Here is a 26,682-nt window from a genome sequence, read left to right as displayed (position 1 = left end):
AGTCCACACGTGCATATGACAGCGCTCCTCCACAATTAGGGTGGAGTAGACCAGGTCCCTTTTAATTTATCATAATAGGAACATATTAACAATCTTCAAAAACTAGAATAAGCAGTAAATTTTAAGATGTTTTTATATTGAAAAGACTTAACGCATTTCTTGCCATGAGAATACCATGCGATATAGTACACAATAGTATAACACCTATGAGTCAATATGCAGGTACAGTTTTGAAACCTCACGTCCCGGCGTTGCCTACGCGGAGGCCCGACCAAGTTCAAATTTTGAAAACAAAAATTGACTTTCGTCTTCTTCTTCTACGTGACAAATTAAAATAGTTTTTATTCGACCTAAGGCTTGTAGCTTAATCTGTACTGAGAAACACGAGCTAAAATTTGTAACTCTAGCATTCGTAGTTCATATTCGAGGGTAAGTCAGTAAATAGGTCACAAACGTTTATTACAGAAAAACTAAGTGAGATACCAACGTGAAAACATTTTTTTAAAAATTTCAACATAATGTCTACCAACATTGATACACTTATTTCATCGCTTTATCAGTAAAACCTGCTGCATAAAAGTCTTTGGGCTACTGCCCCAGCCACAGTTGCACCTCACGTTCAACATCTTCATCACCCGCGAAACGTTTGCCGCCAAGGTGATTCTTTTGGCGGCCCAGCTGTGCACCGCTTTCTCACCGTAAACAGAAAACATTTTCTTATGAATATCATTTGCAGGAAGTCATTTTGCCCACAAAAATCACACGACAGCACGCTGTTCTTGTAACGTACACTCCTGGATTACTATCTAAATTTTTTACTGAACTGTCCATGAGTGCGTCTGCTATCTAGCGACTACTAACTGAATATCATCAAGCTGGATTGTGCTGCCACCTATTGACACCTTTAGAAACTCTCCTATTTGCAGTTTGTGACTTATTTAGTGACCTCCCCTCGTAATTCTTTATTTAAAACCTAAACTTCCCGCTGAAAACACGCTCGTCGTTGGGGGCCTTATTGCGTAAGACAGTCCTCGTCGCGTACTAAGGGCTAAGCCTAAAGAATCTGCAGTTTGTTTGGCTGTTCATATTGTTTTGTGAAAAGAACGTTGTAGTAAAAAAAAAAAAAAAAAAGGGGGGGGGAATGCAGTTGAGCGAGGCTTTTTCCTCGAAGCAGACCTCCTACGGCGTCAAGTTGCTTTAGTAAAGCAAAATAAAGTTATTGACATAATGAGGAAGTAAACATAAGTATTGTTTATAGTTAAGAAGACAAACACTTTATGTATACCATTATAGACGAATAAGGAAGACCTTAGCCTCGTACCGGAGTCTCCCAAGGGGAAATACCTGATTTTAGCAGTATCTTGATGTACAAAGAAGAAAAGGACCTTGGAAGTTGTTCGTTCGAAGTTTTGTCAGCGAGTTCCCGAGTGTAGTGTTTGGTAAAAGTTTACTACGATCTAGTTCGGACGCATAAAGAATAAAAAAAAAACGGATTTTTGTCAGACATTGGCGGGGCGGCTACGTAAGCCGTTCGGTGCGAAAGAATCTGTAATAGCCATTGTTTCTTTTCTAATGTTAACCAAAATCCGACCCAATATCTGTACAAGGCAGATTTTATAAATCGTAATCGTCGGAGACCAGTCCTTTGATTTAACTATACTCTTGTCTCTGGAATCTGTGAAGCAAGGCCACGCATAACGGTAGGGAAGGGGAGAAATAGCGCGAGTGGAGAAAAGTGATGCGCGTTCCTGGAAACAGCTGGTAGCTGCAGACGCGTTTTACATCCGTGCACTCACTTTCCCTCTCACGTGTTCATCGTTTCAGTTTGCTTGGTATAGAGATTCCTTCGACAGAGTGTAATCTTTGATAACAATAAGTTAAATCCTCTACCTAGGTTTTGTCGTTCAGGCAAAGTCTTGCGACAAAGAACGAGTAAATGAAAAGAATAAAAAAGGTCAGTTATAAAAAGAAAGAGGGTCATAAGCACTGCTCGAAAAATCTTCATCAGAGCTAGGCGCCAGGAAACCACCTACTGGCAATTGTGCATACTATAAGAAGTTGAGCATCACCGTATTCAAAGCATTGCTAAATCATGTGAGAAAGCAGAAAATTTGGGGTTGCGGGACAAAAGAGTAAGGAATAGTTACTGATTCTGTGAAATGTTCACAACGTTGATAAAAAAAATCATAACACCATTAAGCCTTGTTTCCATGATATGAAAAACTCAGTATGCTGACCAAGGCAGAAATTTATTTTATTTTAAAACATAAACTAAACGTAACGTTTCAACCTTGTAGCAAGGTCTTTTGCACATCCAACGGCGAAAGGAACAGTAGGCGAATTGTCCACCACCATTTTCATTCGGTCTGAATTACACGATATGATGACACTGAATTGAAATAATAACTTCCATAAGCAAAGAACAATGCGTGCTTCGAACCAAAATAGTTTCATTTCTTAAAACAACACAGGATGTAGAATAAAAAAAAGTAAATAAAATAGCGGTGGACAGTTTGCTTACTATTATCTTTGCCGTTGGCTTTATTGGTGCAGAGTCTGAAGAAGACCTTGCTAGACGGTTGAAACGTTACGTTTAGTTTATGTTTTAAAATAAAATAAATTTCTGCCTTGGTCAGCATATGGAGTTTTTCACAAAAAAAATTGCTAACTTGCTATACTGCAATTTGAACTTATAATCTTCAAAATTTCGTACATGCAAACTTAAAAGAACGGCAACATTACGGCAAAAGATCACAGTCGCCAGGCTGAAATTTTCAGTCGCCATGGCGACCGGGATTTTTCGAGCCCTGGTCATAAGCTTTCCAAAGAAATAAAAGATGGCAGCGAATTATAAACGAAAATAAAAAGGCTAGGAGGAAAGCTACGTGAAGAAAAAGTACAAAAGAGGAAGAAGAATAAAGAACAACAAAACTCCAGCACAACCTAAGCGGGATGACTGCCATCAAGGCAAGTTGCTAACGATTCTCTAGAGTGGCAGAGGGAATGGCCTCGCAAGAGGGAGGCTGTTTGGAGAAAAGAAGTATAAAAGCAATGTGATTATCTCAAGTTTCTTTTCTTTCCTCTGGCTGAAGTATCGAGTCAGCCCTCCTGATAGAAGGCTTACAAAACTGGGCTGAAAGAAATAAATCTCTGGGGAACGAAATAGTTTGTAACTTCCAGCTGTCGGCCATCTTGGAGTCTTTTCGCATGGGGCTACTGAACACTTGTGACGCGTCTCGTACGTCACAAGTGAGTATTGTGAGTAGTGATTGAGTATTGTGAAAAGTGATAATATCGTTGTATCTGAACTAACAAAAATGTGCCAGCAACAGAAATAGAATACTTCAGTCATTTCCAGACAAGGAATACAACACATTTAGAACAAATAGGCCAATCTATACTGGATACTGGAAATGGTGCATAGAATATGACATTTCTAGATTACAAGATAATAACGCGAATACTGCGCCATCGGAGAGCCCTTCAAAGAATAGTGTAGCGAAAGAAATTCTACGTAAATTTACATTGATGGAGGCAAAACAAAAGTATTCGACATTACTACTCAGTTCTTGCCGACAGTTTCGGTTCAGGAATTGAATTCACAACATTATTTCTTCCTTGCTTTTCAATCATTGTTAATACAGGTACTGCAGTACTGCTTTCTTTTTCACAAAAACAGGTAACGCTGTCGCAATCTAGGGGTACCTGGTTCGATTCCCGACGGAAGTAGCACAAAACCTGAACCAATTTTATTTCCATAACAAATCTTCGCAGAAAGTGGGAAAATGTGGCCTAATAGTAAATAGATAGAATAAATAATAATAAATAAATAAATAATAAAATAAATAGATGTAAATATAATAGGCTAGCTTGTTTCATCCTTCTAATTGTCTTGATATGGGCGACTGTGAAACTTTATGTAGGGTCTATGTATAGTAGTAGGAATTCCTTTAATATGTAGAAAAATCTACACATCCTGTTTCCAATGTTACATCCTTCCATATGGTTACGGTAAACCGGTACCGAAGTTGCCGGGATCTAATCCCTACCCCATCCTCATCGTCGCGATTAGCCAAGGTTGCAGATAGGCGACGTAAAATACCAAATATACAGAATCAATGTTACCTTCGAGGAAGAGATCCTGGCTCTGCATATGCTGGATTGTTTGATCGCGATTTTTGCAAATCCATACTTAGAAATTCACCAAATTTACTAAGTTTTTGTTAGAGTTGGCTAACTCTTTCCATCATGGCAACACTCATGCTCTGGAGGCCTTTCTCCTAAGCTGAAGAATCCTTTGGTAATTTCCTGAAGAGAGATACCATTGCGGTGAACAACCAGAGTCGCATGAATTTATTGGTTCTTGACCTTTTCCATTCCCATACTATCTCACTTATATCTTTGTCATTGGAGAATCTTAACAGATTCACGGTTGACGAGGTTTGCGGCATTCAACGAATCTCCGTTTATAATTCTACTATCCTGTCACAGGCCTCCTTGCAAGTACTTGAATTGGCGCATTCATTTTACGATAATTTGACGGTTTCAGTCCATAGAGTTGAACTCTGAGTGAGAAAGATGCTAGTGTTATCCACAAAGTAAGTTGGATTGAAAATACTGCCACTGCAGCGCTGCGGTCACGATCCTGCGCATGCGTGCCGAGTTTGTTGATTCTTAGGCGGGGCACGGACGCCATTTGCAGACATTCGAACATCATTTGCGCATCGTGATGTGCGTTTATAAGGGATGCTTAGTTTCCCGTAATAGTTTTATCAGTGTGTTTGCGTCCTTGTTTACACTGGCTTACAAGAATACCGGATAATAACTAGAGACCGGAATTTGAAATAAATGTCTATTTTCTTCCCATAAAAAGATTCATTAACATTCAACGCAGAAATATATTTTGATATCCAAATTCTACAAGTTGATTCAAAAGTCACGCAAGCCAATTTTGATCGCTTCTAGCATGAAAACAGGAAGAGATATTTACACCTAGATTTCTGCGTTGTGAAACCTGATCTATTGAGGTATTTTTAAACTTTTTTATCGCAAAGTTTACTCTACGCAGGCAATTTTAGAAATTAATGTATATCTCAAGTGAGAGAATGCTAATTTAAAGATGGAGTGCTGCAGATCGTTTCGTTGCAAACCACAAAGTAACATATCGCCAGTCACAAAACGTTAATTATGACTGTGATGATTTCGTATCCCCTCTTCTACCCCGAAATTAGTTTTGGAAAAAAAATCATTCCGCGTTGAATAATACGATGCGATGGTCTATGAAAAATCATGCAGAAAAGTCTTGTATGATTTGTGTGTCTGAATAACTTGCATAGTAACGTATTTTTTGTTTCAAATATCACTTAAAGTATCGACTTTCAGAGGTCTGACTGTTTCTCGATATCGTCTCAACTTTACTACTTGCTGGAAGTTAGTCTATGCATGCTGTGTATTTCTTTCATCCCGTGTCCGCCTCCTACTGTTCTGGTGTTCAACAACGATTGTTTCTCTGATCTCCAGGGCATGAAACCTCATGTGTAAAGCCTCTTTACGCGAGACCAGAGTGTTTTTGACGATGCAGAACCAGAGCTACAAAGGTGGCGCAAAACTCGGTGGGGAAACTTGACAACCGCAGAATTTCAATACAGCAAGGCTGTTAATTGAAAAGTTTCCTGCGAATGGAATCGGATATGACACTGCAAAGATTCAGCTCCCCTCCCCTTGCAAAATAAAAGTATTTCTGACACAGATTTCATACCGAAGGGGCAAGCGACACTTTACACATACCGGAATAGGCACTATCCTCTCCAGCTGCAGAAAATACCTGCGCATGCGCTACCAGCAGACGGAAGCGCCACGATGCACGCTATTGAGGGAACGGCCAAGTCTGAATGATATGGTCACTTGAGAGCCAAACAGTCAAGTACACTACAGCTACGCCAAAATCTGCATAAATAAGCCTGCCGTCCATTAGACGGTCTTCGAGTCTCAGTCACTTGTTGCTATGGGAGATTTAAGTTCGAAGTGACCTTCAGAAATAAATACAACCTTTCACACCGGATTGGCACTCTGAACATGCCGCTTGTTGTGTTTTGTATTTTTGTTATTTTACGTTGCTTTTCTGCCACTTTCTGCATAAGGCTGAGTGATGATCAACGAATTGATGAAAGGACACTCAAACAGAACACCCACCTCTGGGTAGGGACTGCAACTTCTTCTTTATAACATTCGCAATTTTATTGTAAGGTTAAAAATCTTTGATAAGAAGAAGGATATTTCATCATTACTGTTACTGCTATAAAGATGTATCATTATTATGGGATATAGTGACATACATGATGAAACATCGTAAGTTTATTTCTGTATTTTATTTGTTACAAGAACGTATAGATTTTGTGCTTCTTACTAATTTAAAAACCTAACAACATACTACTCTGGGTCCTCACGTTTTGAGGAGAATTCAAGGAAACAAGTTGAAACGTTTGAGAAAGTGTGTTGAGACTAGTGGCGGATATGTAGGGCGCATTTTGCATTGAGACATCGGTGCTCCCGTTCGTTCCAGACTTCATGGCTACCCTGTACACACTTTGCATGTCTTGAATCTACACCACTGGTGCCGGTCAAGTTGTGAAACAGCCCATGTGCATTTCCTTCCGCAGAAATGTCTATATGCTTTTGGCTTATTCTTTATGAAACACAATTTCTCTCTGGGAAGCGTCAAACAGAGCGTTTTATAGCATGACTTATCTGCCAGTTAATTAACTTCTCTAGCTTATATAAATAGACGAAGCAGTGGTTCAACTCCATGTGCCAGCAACTGGTTATTTTGCGTTATGTATAGCGTGATCCATCGTAGGCGGGAAAAAGTGCCTCGTGTGATAATATCGTGCGAGACGCAGTATCGATTGCCTGGCGCAGGCTGCATTATCATGCAAGCGATAAGACTTACTCTCCGATAAGATTTCAGACACGCAGGATTACTAGCCCGTGAAATATAGTCCCAGTTTGTTTTCCTTGTGTACCTGTGGTTGCGGCATCATCATCCACAAGTTCCAGGAACTCCCTAAAGGTCAAGAAGACATCGATTTTAAATTACGGGCTCGTCGGTATTTAGGTTACTTTTGGCTAAAATATAATTGCTTTCATATTCGATATAATAAGTTAAAAACTTGACCGGAGAATTGCATTGTTTCTTAGGTAATTATCGTGTGATATTTGATGAAAAATCATTATGTGACACAGTGGGTTCCAAAACTGGGGGTCAAGGGATAGTTTACTTCTCTTTGTAGATAAAGTTTACCATAGTGCTGGGACAAAATTGGCACGTCCCCCTAATCGTCGCCACTGATGTGACGTTATGCTAACTCACCCATGATCTACGGTCTTTTCATCAAGATCCAAATTAGAATATGACACGGATTCTCAATCCGATTATAAATACTAATCAGACACTAAGTACCGTGTTACGTTACGTGAGTAAAGGTGGCTCAAAACGAAGCTCTGTCCTAATTTTCTCCATTTCTTATACTTCTCAGTTGCCTGGTTGCAGTTTTGCCACTAGTGTAGCAGTGGTTGATTGATTGAATTGGTGTTTTAAGTTCACTTTATGCACAGTAAGGCTAATCGGGACTGGACCTATAGTTTTAAAGTTGGATCCGAACCACTATGTGCCTTCCATCGGGAATCGAACCCGGGACAAGTGTAGCAGTGATTCTCACTATATTTGTGCATCATCATGACAGCAATTGCAAGGAACCAACAATGTACTACATAAAAAAATAGCATTTAACATTAAAAATTTAATATGCCAGCAACACTGAGCAGTAGTGTGTCGAGAGGGGAGAAGAGAATGTGAGAATCGGGAGAACGTGGCCTTCACCTCCTATTAAAAGGTAACAAATGGCACTCATATAAGCATGAGAGCAAGTTTTTGAGATCGGGTTTATTTCGGTACCATCCCTGCAATAATGTCACGGAAGCTTGAAAGAGGTTGATTTGATTTGTTGCTTGTCCACTTTATGCACAGATAGGCTAATCGGGATTGGACCTACAGTTTGAAGTTAGAACTATTGGTCAATGTGCCTCCACCGGGAATCGAACCCGGGAGGTGCACATTGAAAGAGCTTGATTCTCTGCAATAGATGATAACTTATCAAGTGTGTTTGTGTTATAATGTTTGATTAATTACAAAGAGAGACAGTATTCCTTCCGGGAAATACTTTGTTGCAATCATTGAATATTCAAATGTGAAAAATGGATTTTTTTTTCTTATGACAACTTATTTATACCTTTCTAAAGGTAAAAGAAAGGTCTAGGTGGTGATCTGAGCAGGACAGGAACCATAAGTAAAGCTATCTTTCTTGTAGCAAAGATAAAATTTATCTTCAAAGTTCTCGGTAGAAATTACATTACGTTTCGTAAGAACATGGTTTCGTCCCGTCTTGTTTATTTTCCTATAATGAGCCACTTTTTTATCTGAAAGGAGGCAATTTATTAAAAGTGCTCTCCGTGTGTATTTTTCCATTTAAAAGATTTTTTCTTCACCTTGAAAGCAGAGCAAAGATGGAACAGTGAGAAAAGGTCGCCCGCGAATACAGACCTGCATTTATTCTTCCTTGTTTCTCCAAAGAGGAACGAACATCTTGTGTGCCTCTAAACTCAGTTTGAAATGGAAAGTCTTTCAAGATTATGAATTCGCCACTTACCACAGAAGTTTGTGCTTTTCCTTGCCTTTCAAAGGCTTTGGTAATTCTGAAAGACGTTTCGGCAATGCTTTCAGGGACATTTGTAGCTGGAAAGTCCTTGTGTTGTGTGTGTGTGTGAGGAGAGAGGCATCCCCCCAAACACACACACAAAAAGGAGCTGTTGCTTGCTTGCATGTTATTCAGAAGTCAGAGTAGATCCGATTGTTGCTTAGTTTAATGAATATTAGTGTTTTTATGCATATGTATACGTATGCAGTGATATAGGAGAACCTCAAAAAGGTTAAGTAATACATTTATTCAAGTGCAAGCTACGCTGCCTGGTGTCGGACACTACAATGTTATGTTTACGAAAAAATAAATTAAAATGTTCTGGTGACGTTTCTTAAAAGAACTGCACAAAACGCATGAACGTAAATTAGAAATGTCGAAGTGAATAATGTCAGACCAGAAATTCCAAAATTAGCTTTGAATATTGAAAACTATAAGTTAAAGAGGGTTAAACGGTAGTCTAAAAACAATTTGTTATTATTTTACTCTAGAATACATTGGGCGCTTGCTTCAATATTCGAGCGCATTTCGACAGAACCGACTTAAATGCGCAATGTATGCAAAATTGTACCTCTTGCCCTTGAGTTGATCATTAGAACGATGTTTAAAAAAATCATGGATAAAATACAGACATCCTTGTGTTTTCCAGCGGAAAGGTTACCGTAGCTCGTTTTAACGTCGGAGGTTCCAGATTCGAGTCTTTGGCAAGTCATTTATTTTACCAGTTCATTATTCATCCTCATAGTCCTAATTAAACTATAGGCATTGGCATGATATAACGAAAGTCATAAATTACCAGATTGAAAGCTGTACAGGATAAGTACGGTACAAATGAGTATAGGATAGTGTAAGGAAGCTTATAGACTTGTCATGAAATTTGAAATTCGCTTTATTAAATTCAAACGAAAAACATCATATAGCCTACGTATTAAAGACTATAAGCAACTTTCTCCAATTTTCCTGCATATAGTCGCATAAAGAAATACTCCAAAATACACAGGTGAAGAGAGAAATTGCATCCTTAATACTCTCTTCGAGTACTGCTACCTATGGACAATCCTAAAACTTTTGCCCGTGTAGGATGAACAACTGATACATGCATTTCTATCAATTCGCACCTCTCCCCCTGACTGAAATAGGGACTCTTTAAGTGTTCATATGGTTGCATGTATTCCTGTCAAACCTTCGAACAGGACTCATTCTGCAGAAGTTGAACAACACTAAATTAGCTAAGGCATCTGTCAACATTTTCGGTGGGAATGAGAGCATTACCAACTTGTAGAACAATGACTTGTAACATTGGAAATTATACGGCATAAATATAGAATATGTATATGAATCAAGGCCTAGTAAAAACTTCTTAGTTATATTATTGAAACTAAGGTTCAAAGTATCAAATGCATTAAATGTACAAGAGTAGGAAGTAGATAAAATGCAAATACAACAGCTCCAGTAATTTATTATGTCGAGTCAATAGCAAACGGAAATAATTCAATTGAAGAAGTGATTAAAGAAAGGATTGTGGCAGAAATAGAGCACACTATGGAAATACGAAATTATTATACTATAAATTAGTTTCTAGGAAAACAGAGTAGAATCAGATCAATGCATAATAAGACCTGTAGTTACATATGGCTAAAACTCTTGGGTACTCAAGGATTTCGGAAAATGGTGATATTTTAAAGAAATATTCAGGAAAAGATATGGCTCAACTAACAGTCTAATTCGTATATGGCGAATAAAAACAAATGAAGAGTTGGATATATTGATAAAATATAAGATTATATATAGTAGTATATATATATATATATATATATATATATATATATATATATATATATATATATATATATCAAAGCTCAAAGGTCGAGTTCACTGGGTCACACTGAAAGAATTCCTGAAGAAATAATAGTACGTATAGAAACATACAACTGAAAAGTCATTCCTACAATATCGCAAGGAAGACTATGTAAGAAATAACATGAGGCACATGAATATACGAAATTTGAAGATGTGGGTATTTAATAGAATTGGATGGAAGAATGCAGTTTTGTAGACCATGGCTTCCTTGAATTAAGAAGCATCATATCACATAAGCAAGAAGCACGGAACGCAGTTTATCTGAAGCGATTTTTTTTTCTGAGAAAGAAGTTGTGTGCGCGTTCAGAAATAACCACTCGCACTTTTTTTATCTTAAAATGTTGCTGTTGCTATCATGGCACGATCACGGAGCCCATTGAGGATTAAAGGCAAGGAAATAGAGTAAATGACGTCATAGCATGCAGGTCCCGCACGATGCCAAGCATGTAATTAGACGAAACAACGCTCTAATAAAATGTCAAAACGATCGTCATAACTGTTACAAAGCCTATGTTTGATTATCTCACATAGTTGTGAGATGTTTTCTCAAACGAAATATTGACATGTACACTAAACAAATTTTGTAAGCAGTCACGAGATGAAGTTATTACGTTGCGTTCATTCCAGACATGCAATTATAGAGAATTCGTTTCGAGGTGTCAAACCAAAAATATATTATTAATAAAGTGTTCTTAATGGCCTCATATGCTGTGAAAGCTTGTGCTGTGACAAACTATGCATGTTGCATAGGAACTAGAAACATGGTGTCGTGTCGTTTGCGCCGAGGCTTCTTATCGGTTCATTTCCGCCGTGACATATGTCAAGACCTTCCTTGGCTGGTTTTCCCACAATCCAGAGTGTCATCACCGCCGCGCGCACGTGTGTTTATGGCCACATGGTGCATAGTGCATAAAGTGGACTTAAAACATAAAATCAAACGTATGTTTATGACGATGCACAGCTGTGTTTACACTGAAATGTTAAACATATCCAGAGTGTCAAATATGACTTTTCTTTGCTTATTTCAAGAGACCTTACACAGGATTACTTGTATCAATTTTATTCCACAACAGTAAATACATAAATCAGTATCAGCCTATTAACTATTAATCATTTATCGTTAATCGTAAAAAAAAACATTGTTTAAATTTTGAAAGCATTCTAATAGTACTACGTAAATGTACACTTTGGAAGCAACATAAATGTGCCAGTCTATTACACTTAATTATTATACACTACATAAAATCGTCAAAAACATTATAAATACAGTGTAACTTTTTGCAAACATTATATAAGTAATAGCTGCGTATATATAAACACAATATTTCGATACACTTGCACAACAACAATACAAACGTTATTTGAATTCTTTCCATGCGTTGTTTCTATCATTTCCATATTCTCAGCCATATTGTCGTCTCTCTCAAGTCTCAGTTTTACATAAAAACTAATTTTCCAATGTAGATCCTTCATATATACTTTCATCTTACATTCATTTACCAATCACCTTCCTTTTCAATCGAAGATAAACACAGCTGGAGCTGGGCAACGTCATAAACACACATCCGCGCGGCGGTAATGACACTCCGGATTGTGGGAAAACCCACCAAGGAAGGTCTTCACATATGTCGCGGCGGAAATGAACCGATAAGAACCCTGGGCGCAAATGACTCGGCGCAAGCGACACGGACTCTAGAAACACGGCCGAAACGAGAGCAAGAGAGCAATTTTCAACTCTAGACGAGAACGAGACTGGCCTTCTCACACGAATGTAATCTAGTCTCGTCTCGATATCATCCCTCGCTAGTCACACGTGTTAACGCGGAAAACAGCCACAATCTAAAGAGCAGGCCACCCAGAAAGTTACTGCCTCACCTACAAGTCCACCCCGCATAACATAAAAATCATTCTGTAAAATTTCTGATAATATTGTTCTTGTCCGTAATTACCGTAAGTTATTCAAGCATAAAAAGTACGTTAAGAGTATTATTCACATAGTACATTGAGATATCCAAAGATGGAACCCTAATAGTTAAAATATTACAATAGCCTTCACACTGACAGTATTATGCAATGTCTTTCTTACATTTACATAAATAATACGTGTAAGATTACGTTAATTTTACTAGAAACTCTAGTTCACAAGAAGTTTGAACAAAAAATACTAAATGTTAAAGTTATTAAAGGCTTTAATTGAAAGTTGAAACTATGCGATTATCTGCAATGCAGTGGAGTAATTTACTACCAGTTGGATGTGGAAAAATCTCTCACAGGATTGGATATTGTTTGTTTAATCAGGACAATAATATGTTTAAGTGATGAATTTCGAACACCTATTTTAAAATGTAAACGTGCAACTTATAATTGCATTCGTTCATAGTTCACAATACAGTAATGTATTGAACATTGAAAAATTAATTAATGTAATTTTCGCTTTAGTACATTAAGCAGTAAAAATGTTAAGGTTCCAGCTAACTTAAACATATTTCTATTCACCTTGTCGTTCACAACACAGTGGTGAATTAACGACCTCCTCTTGTGGGGTACGGATTACAAATTCTATTTTACCTGTTACCAGCTAGATGCAGTGTTCGGGTGTCATCGGTTTCAATTGCCGTTGGTTTCAAATTAATAGGCGTATGTAAGACGTAAGATGTAGTTTGCAGGCTGTCATTTTGGATCAAATACTAAATATTCGTCTTGAGAACCAGGTAAATCGAATTCCGCATACCCTGATTATGTTAAAAGTAAAACACAAGATTTCCAACTTTTACCTCAAAATGTACCTAGAAACCTTATTTTCGGAAATACGACTACTCTAATTTTAAGAATTCAAAATATCTAATATTTATTTGTAAGAAAGTTTTTAAAATATGTGATGCTTTTTAGCAAGTCGAGTAATATGAAATGACAAATAAGATAATCAAATTCATTCTAATAATGCATATTCAATGTCTGATGCAACTTTTATGCACTTCTTGTGTTAAATAATTGGTTTACTTCCTTGCGTGTAGTTACTTCCTTTATGAACCAGTTTACAGGGAAATATTTGAGTTATAAATCTCACTGTTATATCGTTGCTTATGGGGGAATACAATCATCTCTGAAAGTTTACATTTGTTGCCGGAAATGCTATGGGTTTGGGTGGGCATCCGCCCTGCTAATTCGCCCCTGGAGCAAGACCGCTTGTAATGACGTTACAATATGGCTTCTCTAGAGCAATTTATGCGCCTGCAACTTTAATCATACACACGTGTGCTTAATTTATACATCGTGACGGTATGATTGTAACGCTCTTACTTTCTCTCACGAATTGCGACGACATATGGTGCTTTCATCCAAGCAGCCATTACATAATTAACTACTGGCAATGCAAAGGGACGCGGCTTTAAGGAGCGAAGTTAATTACTCACCAAGTCCATTCCCCCGCCCCCGCGAGGGGGGGGGGGCTGTCGACTTATTAATCACCGTCACAAGAGCTCCGTGGTACTCGAGATGGAATCGTTATATCCGAGAAAACAAAAACCTAGAGGTTGTTCTTTATTTTCCACAAGGAATTTCCCGTGTCCTTGCTAGCAGAACAAACTAAAGCCGGAAACTGAAATTTCCTTTTAGACATTGCTTGAGCAACCGTAAGAATAAGAGTGCGGTGTGCACGGCCGGTGCCAGAAAATTATGTACCTTGTTATTTTACTTCCTTTTTCTGCCACTCTTTTGATAATCGCGACGATGAGGATAAATTATGATTACAGAAAATTGACTTACAAAGAACACCTATACCCACGCCAGAACTCGAACCTGTGAATTTCGATGACGAAATTTGAAGTCGGCCACTTAACGCGCTCGGCCAAAATGCAGGCTAATAGAAAATTAAACGTAAACACACTACACACACACACACACACAAAACAACTAATTGCTTATCTTACTTAGATAACAAAAATGTCTCTATCCGGTTTGAAGCCAGTTCGTCGTGATGTTCACACCACGTCTACTGGGTAACGAAAAGGTGTAAAACTTTGCATTTTGTTTTATATTTGCTGCCACTTTTGTCTAATTGTAACTACGAGGTTGGTTCATGATTAGATGAAATTTGTGGACACTCATAATGAAACGTTCATGTCCAGGCGAAGATTTGAACCTTTGAATACTTTTGCTTAGTAACTGAAATCATCATGATCGCTCGCAAAAATAAACTTTCTAAACTGGAAAAAAATAGTTTTACATCATATTTACGAGTCTCTTCAAAATACAAAAGTTTTAGGAGACAGAAATAAAAGAGCTATAAATTTAGAGAAATATAGTGAGAAAAGAAATAAATATAATTTAGTGGAGAGAAGGAAGGAAAGAATAACTCAAGAGGGAGAAATGGAGAAGGGGAGAGAAAAAAACAAAATCAACAGAAGAAAGTACGAATGTATAGAAAGGGCTAAATAGGATAAACTAGAGACAGAAAGAAACGATTAGAAGAATGGAAAGGGCAAGAAAAATAAACAGGTATAAAAAGAGAGAAGGAATAAAAACGAGAGAGAAAGAGAAGAATTGTGAGATAAATATAAATAAATGAAGCTATAGAAAAAGCAAGAAATAAAGAATCGAGAGAGAAATAGAAATTAAAGAAGGTATAGAAGAGAAGGAAATAAAGCAGAGATAGAGGGGATAAATATATAAATAGAATAAAGGAGAGAAAGAGAAATGAAAGAAGGCATGAGAGGCATACGATAGAGGGATATAGGGAAAGGGATATGATATAATATATATATATATATATATATATATATATATATGAACAAATAGATGAATCGGGAGAAGCTAAATTATAGAAGATCTGTGAAAAGAGAGCTAGAAATATGTGAATGAATGAAAGAAAAGAAACTTGAAGGGAGAGAAAATAAAGGAGAAAACAAGGCAAGAAACGGAAGGGGCAAAACACTGTAAAATAAATTATGAGCAAGATTGAAAGCAACCGATAAAAAAATACACACTACGACATAGGATTATGAAAATCTGGAGAAAGAAAAACGCAAAGGAATATAAATATATGAAAGAATTTTATAATATGCAAGCAATTTGTCCAGATTCCAAAGGGGGCAAATGACCCCTATTACCCTCCCTGTGAGCACCCATGGCAGTTCTAGTGTTAAACAGGTCACGAGTGCAAATAGAGTATTGTTTCCGGTGCGGCAATAATGCGGTCACACAGAATTCCTGTCGCCTTGTTATGCCGGCGGAAGAATGTTTACGTATTGCTTCCACGTTAGAAGTTTGTATTTAACAGCGGCATGACACAGTTAGAGGTTAAATGGCACTTGCTGGACTAGATAAAACAAACTAACTAGGAACATGTTGTTTTAGCAGCCGCAAACAATTACAGAATTGGAATTGGAAGAAAGAACAGTCTATTGTACTCACCGCGTAAAACCACTGTTGTCTCAGCAGCGCCTGTGAACACACTATCCCGCCGACCACTCGCCAACTGGTCGTTCTGCTTCGGGAGCCAGAGGAGAAGCACGCATCGATTCGCCTCCCCTCGCGCGCAGCCGACCGTCATTTGTATCGTACCGGCGCCACGTAGTGGCGCGTTGCCATGGCGACCTTAGCTCGCAGTGTAGCCACAATCTTATATTTTTTTCTCAACGCGTACAAACATGATCAAAATTGGAGCTTCCACACAAAGCAGTACGGAAAGGCAAACTTTGTCATCTGAAACGGCCACAAAGTTTCTGGAGTTATGCAACCAACATGACGCATGAATCGGACGCGTTGTATAATATGCAAGGATATCTGTTGTAATGGTCAAGGGCAATGTCAAAGGTAGGGATAAAATCGAGACGAGACTTGGCTCGGGATATTATCCTTAATATTCAAACATGCAGCACAGTTCACACTGATACTACACTCTGTCCCGGCAATGTCTGAAGCAAGCGAACGAAAACAAATCCTCTGCCCAAGAAGTGTCACGAGAGGGCTCGACTAATGAACGCTTGAGAGGGGAAGTGGCCACATGGAGGGGAAAACACAAGCCACAAGCCGTTGAAGCAGCGACCGCTGCTTTGCTATTGCCAATTGCTTTTCCCCCTTCTCTACCGTTATGCGCATAAAAGTTTCTATTTCGATTACCTATCGTTTCTGCATCGATTATGTGATTATTCCAAGTTTGTTTGAGGAAATGATTGTTGAAAAACAACAACTTGCAAGACATATCAGCACGTCCATACCAATAGCTCAATGAGGAATTCTAAAACGAGTGAAATGTTTGATCAAAAACAGTAAATAAATGTTATAATACAGTGTGTCCGAGAAAAAATATACCAATAAAGAATTTAAATAACTCAACAATCGTTAACGATAGAAATGTCAAATAACGTTTATTTGGAAGAGGGAAGAAAGGAATTTTTTTTACCACCAGAAATGAAAAAATCGTAACATAATTAAGCGCATGCGCGGCTTTGTTCGTGAGTAGTCGGTACAATGGCGCCGTTTACTGTTCGTCAGAAAGTTGAGTGCTGCTTTTGGTTTGAAGAATTGAAGTCTGTAACGGTACAAAGAAGATTCCGGCAACAATATGGACAGGAAGCACCAGAACGTCATTACATTGTTAAATGGCATAAACAATTGCTGGAAACAGGGTCTTTATTGAGGAAGAAAGGTAGTGGTCGGAAGTGTGTGAGCGAGGATAAAGTGGTTGCAGTTCAGGAAGCTTTCCAGAGAAGCCCGCGTAAATCTGTGAGACGTGCTAGTTCTCAACTTCAAATTCCACGTTCTACTGTGCATGATATCGTACATAAAAGGTTAAGGCTTAGAGCCTACAAGTTACAGCTTGTTCAGAAACTAAATCACGCATTGATGATGACAATGAATTCCTGACAAGCGTAACATTTTCAGATGAGGCTACCTTCTACATTTCCGGGAAAGTGCATAGACATAACTGTAGAATACAGGGTGAGCAGAATCCCCATGCAGTTATTGAACATGAATGCGACAGTCCAAAGTTGAATGTGTTTGGTTTGACACGAAATTCCGTAATTGGGCCCTATTTCTTTGAGGAAGCTACAGTTACAGGTGCAAGTTACCTGCAAATGTAGCAACAGTATGCTGTACCTCGCATTCCTCATGGGTACATGTTTCAGCAGGATGCCCCCCCCTTACATTATGTCCGTTGTGTTACTAACTTCCTTAATAACAATTTCGCTGGTAATTGGATTGGGAGGGGTGGACCCATTAAATGGCCACCACGGTCACCAGACTTGACTCCTTTTGACTTTTTCCTTTGGGGTTATGTGAAGACTATGGTTTACCAAACACCTGTGCAAGACTTCAATGATCTCCGTGAAAGAATTATCGATGCATGTGGCTCCGTCACTCATCAAATGTTGAAGAACACTTGGATGGAGGTTGAGTACCGCATTGATGTTCATCGCGCCACCAAAGGAGCACACATTGAGATCTACTAAGGTGAAATTTTTTTCTTGTTCTTTGTTCTTTGGTTAAAAAAAATATATGATTTTCTCTTCCAAGTAAACGTTATTTGACATTTCTGTCGTTAACGATTGTTGAGTTATTTAAATTCTTTATTGGTAATTTTTTTCTCGGACACACTGTATATACTCGCTAATTCCGATATATTATGCCACCTTAATGACGTCACTCGATACAACAGTATTAAATATGCTTTGAATATTTAGCCGTCGCCACAAGAGTAGTTTTCGAAACTCCCTGTTCTTTCCAAAAATAATAACACTATGATATTCCTAATTGTGAAAAATTACATTTGTTTATAGTGCCGCACCGTGGGCGTGCGGTCTAAGGCGTCATGCTTTGGGCTCCGGCTGTGGGACGCGCACAGGTTAGTCTCTCCTGGGGGAAAGCGTAACAACTTTTCTGCTGAGATTTCTCTCTGTGTATGGGACCGACGCCCACCCACCATCGTGAGGATGAGGAAATTGGGGAGCTACGAGTGAGTAGCGTAACCCGGTCACGGAAATCTACAACAACGTTTGGGGGATCGTCGTGCTCACCACACGTCACTCCGTAGCTGGTTGGATGGTCTCCCACCTCAGCAGGGGGAAGTGAGACCAGCAGTCGGTAGGTAAGCCCTGGTCATCACGGGCTGTTGCGCCACAGTTTCAAAGTTACGTCTGTTTATAATTCCTTCGTGACGTTTACTTTGGCTGTTGTTTATATATCTCTAATAGAAAATTGTCTGATATGGCACGAAACTATCATGTACGAGTATCTAGACTTAATTGATTTAATTCCGGTTCTTGTGAAACTTTTGGCTAATTTGCGAAGATGGGGATGAGTGATGATATGATGAAATTGATGAATGGGCAAACACAAACATCCATGCCCAGACCAGGATTCGAACCCTGGACCCCTGGCGTCGCTAACCACTCCGTCACGGGGGCCGGCTCATGTATCTAGACAGCAGCGAAAGCAATCTACACAAAGATTTGCCCGCAAACTCTGGAAATCTGAACGGACGAAATCTTTCAAAATGAGGAATATCGTACCTGTTATTCGGAAGGAAAATTTTCGGAATTTCGCAGCCTTAAAAGTTACACTTGCCTAGTACAGGAAAAGATAAAGAAATTAAAAATGGTTAATCGAAAAGTGTCAAATCTCTCTACATTTAACTGCCTCGAAAGCCGAAAGCGTTGAGCGTTTATTTGTGAGTGTACCCATTCATAAAGTTCACCTTATCATCATTCATCCTCATCGCCGAAGTGACGTCAATTAAGAAAAGTATAAATCCAAATCTACATTAACCTACAAAGTTCATATTACCCGTAAAATAACCCCCCTCCCCGTCATTCGCTTTTCATTTAAATATTGTGGATTTTTGTTACATGCGGCAACACTGCCATAACGCCCTCTGAGAGGTTCGGCTCTTCCGTAGTGCGCATGCGCAGGGGATTACGAACGTGACCGCCACTTTAGCTACGTTATTATGTTTGCACGGAACATTGGATTAAGATTCATATCAAGGGACGTCAATTAGAAATCCCTCTTGCACAAACTGATTTAACTCCAACCGTCCCTGCCTAACTATTCAGGTTTCGCACACAAAAGAAGCAAAGTGCGAATATTTTTTTTTTTGTTGTTTTGTACGTTTTAAAAGGATATAATTTACTGTTGGAACTATGTGACAAAGTATTTTCCACACCCACATACTTTCCAACGGCACCTGTTGGATTAAAATGTTAAATGTTAGTGAACGTTTGACTTGTAAGTATGTCTTACGTGAGAATATCGGCATTGTTTGGTTTCAGCAGGGCCGAATTAGTTAGTCAGTGCAGTGTAACACAGCCCTTGGATGAATGCAAATAGCTGAGAATATATTTCATACTCAGAATTGGTGTCTGGCAGTGGCGGCGATTAGCGGGACAGTTGCCCCCCTACTTTTTGCCACTTTCCGCCTAACTATGCTACACCTTATGTACTAAGGGAAAGTAAACTGTCCTTTCCCTCCCGCAGTTTTGGCATCTTGCCCCCTCCCCAGTTTTGAAACCCAATCGCCGCCACTGGTGTCAGGGAAAGGAAGATGTCTAATGGGCCTTGTCAAAGCAAACTATTGTAGGTGGCAGCACCCCTGTTGTGTCCCCACGCTTTTGATGCTCACTTGTTCTCCCATTTAAATACATGGGGATTTTGATGCTGAACGTGCTGCTATTACATTAAATTGCAAGTTTAATTTCATCTTAACCTCAGAAATTATGTCGCAACATGATAGATAAATAATCAGTGCTGTATAACTAAGAATTTTAATAAGATGATCGTCAACAACAGAAAAGATGTCGGAACTCAAAAAAGCCTTAAAAATTGCCCAGCACTTGTTTACGTCACTTGCAATTTTCACAATTTAAGTGTTTTATTCTTGAGAATCTGGTAAAGAATAACACATAATAATTCCACGTGACAGTACTTCTATTTTTATAGTTTTATTAAAAACTGACTTCTTTTCTTACGTGATATCAAGTTTAGTGATGTTCGTGCATAAACATACTATATTTAGTCCATCTGATCTGCCCTGCCGTTGCGCTTTAATATATTAATTCTTAAGTTCAGGAGAATGTAATTTTCGGAAACTTATGACTTGTTACATAATCTTAAAGGTTTGCTAAACACATTTTTGTTATCGATTTAGACGAGAAATTCTTACCTTCTTTGAAAATAACGTTTAAATAGCCATCCTATCGCGCTCCAATGTAAAGCTTAGGGCAACCGATGACGAACAAAATTCTTTAGGGACACAAGAGGAGATGGCGCCTCTAGCGGAAAAGTTTGGCAACGAACAGCCCCATTGTTCGCTTTACATCCGACCATTTTCGATTCGGTGCTGCCACCTGGCGTATCATGCTGGAACTATGGGTCTGCTGGGGGGAGCAGTGTTGTGTCTGACCTTGTAGGTGCGTGAGTGTTGGTAGTGAATGTTATCAAATGGCGCCGAAAATCAACCGGTATTGGGAAGGTTGCGTAATGGCCTTTTCCATGCTAAGTTTTCATACATACGCATTGTAAAACACTCGGGGTGACTACTGCGAAAGCTATTGTGTCCCGTTACACACAACAGGCTCTCCTTGCGAAACATTCGCCCACGAAAACCACCAGGAGAAGGGCTGCAAACAAAGTGTCACATACCGTGACATTGACGGCAAGGGGCGCAGCAACTTTGTTCGTCAGTGCAGGAAAATTTCCCTCGTGGCTTTATGGTTGTGACGGGATTCGGATATGATGGTAAGTTGACGCAAGGTGGACAAAAACGTGACGGTGAATGCCAGATACTTCAAAGACTCCATTCTGACACCTATCTATCGGAGAGACATCCCACCAGTGACGTGCGGTGATGTCGACACTTGGGGTAGCAATCAGTGGCGTGCCCAAGGGAGGTTGGTGTGGGTCATAATCCCCCTCCCCCCTTTAGGGCCCAGTATTCCTACAAATAGAACGTCAAATAAAGGAAAGGATTGCAAATGACGAAGGACTACTGAAAAGAAGCACACGTTAATCCCACAAACTTTCGAAAATCCAAAAAAATTGATTTAACTATTAAGCCAGAGATCCCTGGTTCGAACCCCGACCTGGTCATGGGTGTTATTTGTGTTTGTCCCTTCATCAATTTTATCGTACCATCTTGACGATTAGCCAAAAGTGTAGGAAAAGCAAAGTGAAACAAACCAAATGAAACAATCAATCAATGATTTGATTTATGCTACTTAGAGTCGTTGTCACATTTGGTTAATCGTGAAGATCGTACAATAAAATTAATGAAGAGACGAACACAAAAAAACACACCATGCCGAGGTCGGGGTTCGAACCCGGAACTCCTGGTGTCATAGCGTGCAGTGATAACCACTCCCCAGCGGTTGGTTGATTTGGTGTTTAAGTCCACTTTATGTACATAAAAGCTAATCGGGACTGGACCCACAGTTTAAAGTGGGATCCGAACCACTATGTTCCTCCACCTGGTACCGATCCGGGGCCACTTGTACTCCCCCACGGAGGTCGGCCGACAACAAAGATGAGTGGAAAGCTCTAACTATTCGGATACTTGGGTATCGGTAAAGCAAACTGCGTATTTACTCAGTGGTACGTAAATTTCAATTGGATTTTTGAAACATCATATTTGCATATGATTAACGTTTTTCCAAAAAAAATTGCATTCCTTGATTTCCCTAATTTCTTCATCTTACGATCTCGTTGCTGAAGGATCCGGGCTCGAGCCCTGGCCTGTGCATGAGTGTTCCTTTGTAACCACTCTTCATCCGTTTAATTTAATCAACGTTCATGGGTTGTAAGGGCTGTTCCTTCCACGTAGTGCATCCAATAGTCAACCTCACTTCCACGTAGTACACCCTTGACTTCGGACTAACAAGGCTCTGGCGACTGGCCTCATGACCAGTATAATTTTGTTTGTGTTGTCCTGTGTTTTGTCCTTATTTGTGCTGAGTGCTCCTTTACAGCCTGAGCTTTTAAAGAAAGTCAGAAGATTTTAATATTTTATGATTTTAGTTATGCAACGTTAGAGTTGTTATGTGTAACGATAAGGGGCTGGACCCCGTATAATGTGACGGGTTCAAAATAGCCTTAGTGCTGACGCACCCAAAATGTTAAATTCAAATTCAATATTCAAATTCAACGTTCATTGTCATGGCAGAAGTTAGGTAAAGTGATGGAAAAGCAACGCTAAAGAAAGGAAAGAGAAAATACTGCAGGGCACTGTGAAATCAGGAGTCCAGAGTTCTCTGTTTATGATTGTCCCTCGTGACTTCCATAAGCTCATTAGCTACTTATCGCGATTAAATCTATACAGCTAGAAAAAGTGATGGAAGGTGGCAAAAATTAAATATATTAGAGGGGATGAACAGGTAACAAAACACACTTTTTTGTAGTTTCTTCAATGATATTCCTTTGGCTTTTTGAGTTCTGGGATACCTTTTACATTCCAAATTATTTCATTATTCACTGCAGAGTAGAACACATAGGAACAAGAATGCGCGCTCGTCACGGGTTCGAATCCCGGCCTGAATTGTTCTTTGTGAGGTCCCTTCATCAATTTCATTATATCATCACTCATCCTCATTTTCGCAATAACCAAATGTGGCAGAAAGGTGAAGTAAAATAAACCAACCCAACAACAACAATTAGAACGCGCGTTTTCTTGCCCAAATTAATACATCCGTATTTATGACTGTTTGGCTTACCCATTTTTTTATTGGAGGCCAAATTATTAGTATATTTAAATAAAACACTACTAAAACGAGAGCAAGAGAGAGCGTGAGCAAATATTTGTTATTTAATCATTATATATTCCATATTTGAAAAAAAGAAAAGAAACCATAACATTTTTGTCTGCACATAATACAAGTACGTTTCCATTCATATACAAATAAAACTACATCCCATATTATACATACATATTGTACAACGTTTAAAAGGTTCTGTAATTACAGAGAACGTAAGTACTACAGAAAATTTTCCCCTGAGTTCTTTAGAGGATTTACAAAGGAATCGATGGGAAACCAATCCCCTATCTGTCCTATAGGAGATAGACTGGAGGACCTGAAACCACGGGCTTTCAACCATGGGAGCGGGGGGCGAAAGGGCAAGGGAGATACAGGCAGAAATCTTCCCTTTCGCTTCGGTCGGTTGTCTATACCTGGAACTGGTAAGGCGGAAGAAGAGCCAGCTAGGGTATTCAGCCTTGCCAGCTGATCACATCGAGCGACGAGAAGAGCATGGAAAGAAATGTTGCATATGAACTGAGGCTTCAAGATAATAAATATTGTGATTTGAAAATAATTAGAGACGTGAGATTGATTGATCTATCGTTGCTAGACTAGCTACTCCTCAGTGCACGTCAGTGCATCCCACAATTGTATGGAATGGACGCGAACCAGGTGATGATCCATATGTACAAGGCTTCGAGTCATACCGCCAGAACATCACTACGTTTTTATCAGGAAATGTCAGAGGAATTAGGAATTCGTGTCATTCCGTTTGAAGACATTCCTGTGAAAAGCCCAGATTCCAGTCCAATGGATTTTTGTGTATTTGGACTGTTGAAACGACGTCTTCAACATCGCCGTCCGTGCACCCTGGATGGTCTATGGAAAGCTTGCAGGGAGGAGTGGGACAGATTTCCCATGCCTGTCCTGCGTCGGAGCTTGCTGCAATGGAAACTGCGATGCCGGGCGATAGTCCACAATGCTGGGGGCCCAATAGAACATGATCGGTGGTGGGGGCGCGGTATCTCTTAAGGTGAGTACCCGTCAAAAATGGTTGGATATAAAGCGAACAACCTTCTGTATAAGCTTGCCCCTGTGAACCAAATGTAGGCCCACATTTTGTTTTTGCTGCATCAAGGAAACCATCAAGTCAAAATAACTATGAGCTAGTGGAACAGTTATGGTGCAAATTCTGAAAATAATGATAAGTTTTCTAAATGAAGACTCAGGTTCTTTGAAAAGTTTGATCAAACTCCTTTGTTGTGCACCAAAACCAACGCAATAGGGTTTCTCTGAGCAAAAATGACTTCAACGCAGGGAAGATAGAAATGCTTCCAGAATAATTAGCTCCCTATATATTACTAGATGGTTTAAAAGTGAACATAAAAGTAAAATTTGAATTCAATTGTTCCTGCTATAACCGTGCTTAAACTGCCTGTGGTTGTACTCTTACGTTAAACTAAGAATGAAAAGTACAAAATAAATTCTAAAGCAACTCGATATTTTTAGCAAAGTATAAAGGACATTGATGTTATGAGTACAGTGTTACCGAACTTCGATGTTTCGTGCAGAGTGTCATTTAATAAAGGCACTTCATATAAATAAATAAATTGACTATTAAAATCCATATAAATTTTCCTTAGAATAATAATAATATTTAGAACTACATAATTTGTACTCATGTCCAGATATTATTAGAATAATTAAATCAAGAAGACTTAGGTGGGCAGGCCATGTGGCACGAATGGGAGAGGAAAGAGGAGTTTACAGGATTCTTGTTGGGAAACCAGATGGTAAGAGACCTGTAGGAAGGCCAAGACGAAGATGGAGGGACAACGTTGAGATGGACCTAAAGGAAATCGGTAGGGATGGGAAAGAGTATATAGATCTTGCTCAAGATAGGGACAGATGGAAGGCCTGTGTTGCTGCAGCCATGAACCTTCGGGTTTAAGAAGGCTAGAGAGTTAGTTAGTTAGAATAATAATATCCCTTTTACGCAAAGGATGGTTTCCCGATGAGAGGCGTTACTTATAATATCTGCTGACATTGTATTTAATTAAACACCACATACTAAGATTAAATTGTACTAAAAGTCAATACAACTCGTTTGAATCATGTAAAATTGAAAAAATGTTTCATTCATCTGTTGATTGGCTGTGCAATTAAATGTAAATATAACACAAGCTGCTATTGACAGCTCTAAAAATTTAAAAGATGTATACCAAACCTGACCTGCCGAATTTACTCACGTATGTTTCTAGTAGCAGAAATAAACACTTGAATAGGTTAGGCAGGTTATATATAGTGTTGTTAGCATACTTGCACAGTATACGTATATAATTAAGTAAATATAATAGCATAGTTGAAACTTCACTTGCTCGGTGTCCCAAAACCCAGCAAGCCCTGGTGTATCGGGGTATCATGTTCTACCGACCGCTGATGGTTAAACCTGTAAACGTCATGTGTTTTCTAATTAATCACTGCGGGAACAAGTACATGCCATCCTGCGTGCATTTAAGTGAAACTGCAAGAGGAAGTTGTAACGGATTATTTGCAAATCCAAAATGCATTATCGGATTAATCACGAAAGGAATTACTGCAAACAGAATTAAGCGCGAAACAAATCAATTTGAGAACAAAATACAATAACCGATTAATCGCGGAAGGAAGATCTGCAAAAAAAAAAAAAAATAAGCACGAAAGAATTCTCCAAGCAAAGGGATTAAGCTAGAACGAAAAACTTAAAAGAAACAGCCGGTAAAGGAATAACCATGAAACCCTGGTTCTGGCGACTCGAAGCAGAAAATGGATGCACACCAGCGACGGGCATAAGGGTCCCGTAGAACTCGTGATGAGCTGCCTCCGAAGAAAAGGACATCCCTCAAACAGTTGCAAACAGTTGGTGTCTTGTCACAGCCATTAAAGAATCGTTGTACTAACTATTTGCTAATTTTGGACAGAGAAAAGGGGGGGGACCCCTTATGGTGCCCAAAGCTCTACCCGCACATATTCGCATTGGGATACGCATTGGTGCCTTAAATTTAAACCACGACGTATTTTTCTCAAAATTTTACGGTTTTCCGTTCTCTTTGGTTCTTGTTATTTACTGTTTCATACATACAATATATATTACATTACGGATATATTATATGCTTTATTTCTAACAATTGATTGGCTATCTACAATCTATTAGTGATCATACCGGTTTAGTATCGATGTGATTTACATGTAAGATATGGTTAGTAGTTTAGTAGTGGTATACTAGTGTTAACAAGTTATAGTATTGAAGGAAGTCTGGGGGCAGGGAAAGTTCCAGAAAGGCTTCGAAGCCGTTAATGATG

The 26,682-nt window shown here is 39.0% G+C and overlaps 1 protein-coding gene across 1 annotated transcript in view; it reads right to left on the bottom strand.

Moving 5' to 3' along the window:
* The window catches only part of Sytalpha (Synaptotagmin alpha), a 320,680-nt gene extending 304,574 nt beyond the window's left edge, over positions 1-16,106 (bottom strand). The window contains exon 1 of the mRNA XM_083138489.1: positions 16,026-16,106. The gene's annotated coding sequence lies outside the window, so the exon portion shown is untranslated. The remainder of the gene's footprint in view (positions 1-16,025) is intronic.
* Positions 16,107-26,682: the final 10,576 nt, after the last annotated feature.

This window comes from Lepisma saccharinum, chromosome 1 (genome assembly GCF_977018435.1).
Source record: "Lepisma saccharinum chromosome 1, izLepSacc3.1, whole genome shotgun sequence".
Classification (NCBI taxonomy): domain Eukaryota; kingdom Metazoa; phylum Arthropoda; class Insecta; order Zygentoma; family Lepismatidae; genus Lepisma; species Lepisma saccharinum.
Note: the sequence above shows the minus strand (reverse complement) of the source record. Positions and strands in the feature narration are given on the sequence as shown.